We start from the raw sequence: 7,581 nt of genomic DNA, 5'->3' as shown, positions 1-7,581 counted from the left end.
TGCTCCTTTGAGTGTTGGTCCGAACCGAGCAGCCTGTGGGGCCACCTCGGGAAAACTTGAGGGTTGGTTTTACTCGTAGCTTGACTCATCCGGTGTGCCCTAAGAACGAGATATGTGCGACTCCTATCGGGATTTGTCGGCACATCAGGCGGCTTTGCTGGTCTTGTTTTACCATTGTCGAAATGTTTTGCGAACCGGGATTCCGAGGCTGATCGGGTCTTCCCGGGAGAAGGTATATCCTTTGTTGACCGTGAGAGCTTGTGATGGGCTAAGTTGGGACACCCCTGCAGGGTATATTATCTTTTGAAAGCCATGCCCGCGGTTATGAGGCAGATGGGAATTTGTTAATGTCCGGTTGTAGATAACTTGACACTTGACTTCATTAAAATGCATCAACCGTGTGTGTAGCCATGATGGTCTCTTCTCGGTGGAGTCCGGGAAGTGAACACGGTTTGAGTTATGCTTGACGTAAGTAGTTCAGGATCACTTCTTGGTCGCTTCTAGCTTCTCAACCGTTGTGTTGCTTCTCTTCTCGCTCTCACTTGCGTATGTTAGCCACCATATATGCTTAGTGCTTTCCGCAGCTCCACCATGTTACCCCTTTTCCTACCTATGAGCTTAAATAGTCTTGATCTCGCGGGTGTGAGATTGTTGAGTCCTCGTGACTCACAGATTCTACCAAAACAGATGCAGGTGCCGAGGATACCAGCGCAGATGGCGTGACCGAGCTCAAGTGGGAGTTTGATGAGGCCCTTGATCATTACTATGTTTCGTTTCCAGATGATCACTAGAGGTGCCCAGTCGGGACGATCAGGGATCTAGCATTTGGGGTTGTCTTCTTTTCATTTGGATTTGACCGTAGTCAGTCTATGAGTGTATTTTGAATGATGTATGATCTTAATTATGTATTGTGTGAAGTGGCGATTGTAAGCCAACTCTCTTATCCCATTCTTGTTCAATACATGGGATTGTGTGAAGATGACCCTTCTTGCGACAAAACCACCATGCGGTTATGCCTCTAAGTCGTGCTTCGACGCGTGGGAGATATAGCCGCATCGTGGGTGTTACAATTTGCCCCTACCCACCGGCCATGTAGCCTAGCTGGACATAGCATCGGAGGACCAGGCCAGATGGGACCAGTGGTGACGGCTCGCTGGAGGAACCCTAGTGCTGCAGGCAGGGGATCGAGGTAGAGGGAAAGGGGAGAGGAGATGCAAGCGGGCAAGGCAATGAATGCTTGCGTGTTTGTCTTTACTTGAGGGCCAGGTGTGACATGGGCGTCAGCAGTTGCATTTTGAGTGTAATATAGGCACACAACAGAGTCATTTCACTATTCCCCTTCCCTTCAATTTTTAGTGAGGTTCTACCCGAAACACCCCCCCTCCAAAGCGAAATTAGTTAAGCCCAAGCCCATAACTCAAAAATGACTTCTTTACATATTTTGTGGCTTATTTTGACAATATGCCCTGAAAAGGCAGAATCGAACTGGCCCTTAACCTGCAATTCAATTGTGCGTGCAATGATGAATCATTCATGCCTGCTATCTGTACATTTAGGCATCATCATACATGGCATAACCTAATACATGTGCATTCCATTGTAGAATCTGGAATATGCAATGTTTATGTTAGTTCATACGTTGCACATGATGTTTAAATGCCCCTTAAATCTGGTCAGTCAAGTGATGGTCTTTAAGCCTCCTTCTTTGCTTCTTTTCTTGATATGTAAGATTTGCTCACACATCTGTTCAATTGCTTGTTTGCATCAGCCAGCCATACTAGGACTGTTTGCTTTGATTACTTGTTGTTCTTGACCTAACACTCTAACAGAGCTTGTCAACAATCTAAACACTAAGGGCTGCTGTAGTGGGGCCTTGTCTAACTCATAGGTGACATAAAGGTTTGGTTGTACACTACAGTAGGCTCGCCAAGAGTACCTGGAGATCCAGTTCGAAGGTATGCCTAGTTTTTACATAGTGCAGACATAGTAAATGCTCATTTCATTGTGTGCAAGTGCAAGAGATGCGACATGTTTCATTATGTGGTGTTGTTTTGTTATAATCTCATCCTTTTGTGTTCACAAACTGGAAAGTATGCATATTTATCTTCCAAGGAGACGAGTAACTAGTTTGTGTCACCTTGCAGAGGGGGTGCAATGAAGATAAGATTGAGGATTTCCAAGTACAAGATGTTAGGAAGGAGCCTTGCAAGAGAAGTAGGAGCTGCGCTGAGCCTCTTCAACCTACTAAGGTAAGTCACTGTATGCAACTCAATAGTTCAATTCCTTGTTTGTTTCAGGCATAGTTAATTTTCTCTTTTCAATTGATTTATTTGTCCTCACTTAATGAGATGCCCAAATAATTATGCCTGATGTTTGGTACTTGTATCACTATTAGTTGACATAATTAAAGGCCTTACCATTTAATTACTCTATCGAAGTGTGCCTGAAGCTTTGAAGTCTATTAACCAACTATTATTGCATGAGGCTCACAATCTAGTTTATACTACGCTAATGATTGCATAGTTTTGCTTGTTGTAGTATGTTTGTATGAAACTCTCTGTTGTTCATTATGCTCCCTAAGACTTTAATTGAGGTACAGAATGGCCAACTGCTTGCTTACTTATACACAACGTGCTGTCTAAATTTGTAACTTGTCTGTGTTTTCGATTGGGCCCCAACATCATGCTCCTCTGGTGAGCTAAGAGGGATTTCTGTATGCAGGCTGCACAGACTATCTTTTTTATAATTTTTAAAATATCACCTGCTTATGCTTCATGACGTGTAACATTTTTTTGTGAAAGTGACGTGTAACATTATTGTTAGTCTTGTTTTGCCATGTAGTATAAAATAGTGTCTTGTTCGCTTCACTGTTGTAACTATATTTTTGCCCTAGTCATGTGTACTTACATAAACATTTCAGGATGAAGTGACATCAACACGAAAATCTGCGAGCAGTGCGGCATGGCCGTTACCGAATGATTATGGATTGGAATTGGAATGTGATGATGTTCTCGAGCATCAACTAGAGGTGGCAAGACAACGTGTACATGATTGTCAACGTATAATCAACAAATTGAGACTGGACATGCAGGTATTAGATGCAGGAGTCAAAAAATGAAACAAGACACCGAGGTAACCATGAAAGAATTGGAGATTTTGCAGACTGAAATTTGTGCTATCTGAATCTGGCCAATCCTATTTTCTAAAGAGATTATAGTTCAAATGGAGTTAAGTTGATGCGCGTCCATGATGTATGAGCTGTATTTGCCCAGTGTATGTAATTTTTTGTTTGTGTATGCTTTATTATCACCTGTGTCGAACCATAATGCCGAGTGGGTATAATCGGTTGTAATTTCTTTATTGTATAGTGTAGGATTATTCTACCTTTCTATGCCTTTATCTCTTTGTTGTATAGTGTATGCTTTTTAGAGGTGATAGTATTGAGTAGGATAATTCTTTGAATATGCTATATCGTTCAAACGGGGGCCAACTCGCCCGACCATGGCCCTTCACGGGCCGTCGGATCCATGGGCCTTCTACGTCTCGCATGATCCATGGGCCTTCTACGTCTCGCAGGATCCATGGACCTTCTACATCTCGCGGGATCCATGGGCCTTCTACGTCACGTAGGATCCATGGGCCGCCGACTCATTTATGGGTCTTGTACGGGCCTTTAATGGGCCATAGACGGGCCTATAATGGAAATTGTACGTTTTATGGGTTGACCATAACGGGCCGTTAATAGGCCGTATTTGGTGATGCTATGAAAATGGCCCAACAGACTAATGGACCACAAACGGGCCGACTGTAACGACGGGCTAAATTTGGCCCACAAGCAGAAAATGACAGTAACGGACCATAAGTAACCGAATGATGCAAATGAGCCCAAGAATAAATGGGCCCTCAGAAGGCCGAAAGTTAACTTGGGCTGGAAACGGCCCAACGGAATAACGGTCAGTTAATGGGTATAAAGTGTTACACTGTTCATTACGGGCCAGTTTCACCGCGGGCCGTTAATGGGTGTAAAGTAATACATTGTTCATTACGGGCCAGTTTCAGCACGGGCCGCTAATGGGCCAAGAGTTACAAAGGGCCTCATATGGGCCGAAAGACGTCATGGGCCATACATGGGCCAGAAGTGAAAACGGGCTGGAAACATATTGGATGGCCCAGATGACGCTACTGGGCCTAATTCGCATAGGGCGTAATGGGCCTTGGGTTAGCGGGTTGTAAATGGGCTATATGCTAACAGGCCGTTAACATGCTTTCCATGGGCCGGCCCGCCAGCTTTTGACCAAGTCAAACGGGCCGGCCTTTTCATAGGAATGGGCCACTGTTGGGCCGTGCCATGTGTCGACGTATCATAGGCGCCTTCTGTCCAGTGAGTGGATGACATCTGCCCCAATGATGAGCCGACACGTGCTTCCTCCAGCCAATGATGATTTTACACGTGGAAAATCCCCATTGGTCGGGGCTGTTAACGGGTTATCGGATCCAAAACCTGACCCGATAGCTTAACGGCGTTCCGTTACGGTGGATGCCACGTGTCGGTCACCCTTGACGAAAGCACTTCTGTGACGCGCGATTTATCGTCATGGAAGTGGACACTTCCATGATGATAATTTTGGTAATGTCATGGAACACTTCTACAACAGCACAGGTATGACTATCTTGATTCTGTCAAAAAATCGTCATGGATGTACATGCATGACAAAAAACGCGACCTACTGTGACAAACACGTATCATCACGGAAGTGTATTTTTTTATAGTGATGTGTGTATTCTGGATAATGTATGACTTATTTAAGTATTGTGTCAAGTGGCGATTGTAAGCCAACTCTATTTATCCCTTTCTTGTTCATTACATGGGATTGTGTGAAGATGACCCTTCTTGCGACAAAATCACAATGCGGTTATGCCTCTAAGTCGTGCCTCGACACGTGGGAGATATAGCCGCATCGTGGGCATTAAATCCTACATGGCCTCTCACCGCTACCTTTACCAAATCATGTTCACAGACTTAACTCTCAGCATCAGAACATAGCAATGCATTCCAATTCATTCCCAGTGAATCAGACCTAACACACTCTAAGTAATAGCAGGCATGGCATGGTAGGAACACAACAAAGGCTTGAATCAACTCCTACACATGCTAGTGCGTTTCAACTATTTATTGTGGCAATGACGGGTCATGCAGAGGAATGGGTTCAACTATCGCAGCACAAAGTAGCAATTGAATCATTGTTGTCCTAATGCAATAACAGAGAGCAGGAGCAAGAGAGTAGGATTGTATCGGAATGAACAAGGAGGGGTTGCTTGCCAGGTAGATCAACAAGGGGCACTGCTCCTCAAACAGATACTCTGGAACGGTCTCCGGAGCAGGACCTATCGAGAAGGACCGGTGTTGGCAATCAATACACAAGCATATGCATGGCATGAATATGTGATGTTGTTTGAGCTAATGCAACTAGCTTTTATTTGGTTGAAGTCCATTTGAACCCAAAGATTCAAATGCATCTCCAAAATAAGCCCTTTTTAAATGCCATTTTAGTGCTCACTTATACAATAGGTATAAGTTGGTTTGTCATGCATGAAACTAGTACAAATGGATAGATTGATTTTTTTTTGATAATTTTTTCATATATAAATTATTTCAATCTGAGCTACGGTTGAATTTCTATGAATTTTGAAGTTTATATCATTTTCTAGAATTTCCTGATTTACTTTAAAACCAGAAAAGAATAATTGCGCCAGCACTGCATCATGCTTGCGTCAGCAAGTCAACAACGCTGACTGGGTCAAACCTGACGTGTGGGTCCCATGTGTCAGTGACTGTGGCTAATCCTAGTTTAAACTAAACCTAAACTGGTTTAGTTAACAGGGTTGGCCCCACGCGTCAGTGACCCAGGGTGGTCGAATCCTAGTCAGACGGGGTCAAACCCAGTCAACCGGGGCTAAACCCACCGGCGACTCGATGCCGGCGAGGCCAGACGCGGCGGCGGGCTGCGGGATTGCGTCTCCGGTGACCAAACGCGCGGCGGAGACCACCTATGTGATGCCCAGGCTGGCGCGCATCCAGTGGGACACGAGGAAGGCCGTGGGGTGGCCGGAGGCGATGGCGGCATCGACCTTGGCGGCGGCCGGAGTTCGGCCGAGGAGGGGGTCGACGCTAAGGGCTACAAAACGCATGGCTCTTGCCTCCTATGGCCTCTACGCGAGCTCACAAGGCCGTTGGGCATGGTGGGGTGGCCAGGGGGTCGCCGGAATGCCGCCGGTGACAAGCTCGAGCGGAGGTGAGCTTCGGCTCGTGCAGCCATGGGGCTAGAGGGCGCAGAAGGCCAGGGGAGAAGGGGAGAAAATGGCGGGGCTCACAGCGGGCTCGCAGGGTTGCTCGGTGTGGCCGGGGACGCGTTGGAGACGGCGGAGCGGCGATGGCAATCTAAGGCGGCCGGAGGCGAAGACGACGGTGATGGCGGCTCCTCGGGGCGTTCCGGCTTGCATGACTCGGTGGAGGGCTTCAGCGCGAGGAGGCGGAGCTCTGGGACACGACGGAGGTGCGATGGGACGGCGGGGAGTGTGTCGGCGGTGAGCTACAGCGACGGTAGCGCTCGGCTATCGTGGGAGAGGGCGACAGAGGCGGGGAGGAGGACAGGGGAGAGTGAGAGAGGCCTGGGAGTCACATGGCGTCGTTCGGGCGATCCAGGGCGACGAGGAGGATGCCACGCAAGCAGGCAAGAGGTGGTGTGCATGCGCGCGGGCGGCGAGCGCGTGCCCATCGTCCTCCTGGCACCAGGAGGAGGACGACTGGCGTCGCCAGTCAGCTGGGCCGGCCTGCTGGGCCGATGGGCCAGGCCAGGCCGCATAGTGCCAGGCCGAACGTAAGCTCCTTTTTTTCTATTTCTATTTCCTTTTCTATTTTTCTGACATTTGTTTGATTTAAAAACAATACCAAACTAATTTATTTTATTATGCCAATTTTTGTAGAAGCTAGTGGTATTATTCCAAAGCTCCTCATCAACTAGCATAATTTTTGGACAATATTATATATATAACAATATATATCCAAAGCAAATAATTACTGCATTAATTCCAAATGCCCAGAATAAATATCTATGAGCTCATAAAAATATTGGTTTGAATTTTAACTCTGACCAATATTTTTAGAGAGCAACATGAACATTTTCTTGGACCTTTTTGGAGCAATTTTTATTTGGGTCATTTCCAAAAATGATTTCTGAGGGTTTCACAAATCCCCATTTCAAATTTAAATGGAATTTAGGCATGATGCACACATGACTAGCTAGTCTAGGTCATACCAGAACTAGGGATGTGACAGCTCTTGGCGTGCAACGAGCAACGGCGCGATGTCCAGGTGCAGCAGCAACGGGGATCTAGCAATGACGAGGCCAAGACGCGGATCTGGGCGGAGGGAACCCATCTCCAACAATGGTGGTGACGTTGGAGCGTGAACGAACACAGGGGAGGCAGAGAAGCTCGTGTCCATGCCGTCATGGGACTTGGCGCGGCGATGGCGAACTAGGGCCACCGGGGTCTGAAGCGACGGAGTCGATCTTGACCCGA

This window comes from Triticum dicoccoides, chromosome 4B (assembly GCF_002162155.2).
Source record: "Triticum dicoccoides isolate Atlit2015 ecotype Zavitan chromosome 4B, WEW_v2.0, whole genome shotgun sequence".
Classification (NCBI taxonomy): Eukaryota; Viridiplantae; Streptophyta; class Magnoliopsida; order Poales; family Poaceae; genus Triticum; species Triticum dicoccoides.
This window is presented reverse-complemented; position numbering follows the sequence as displayed.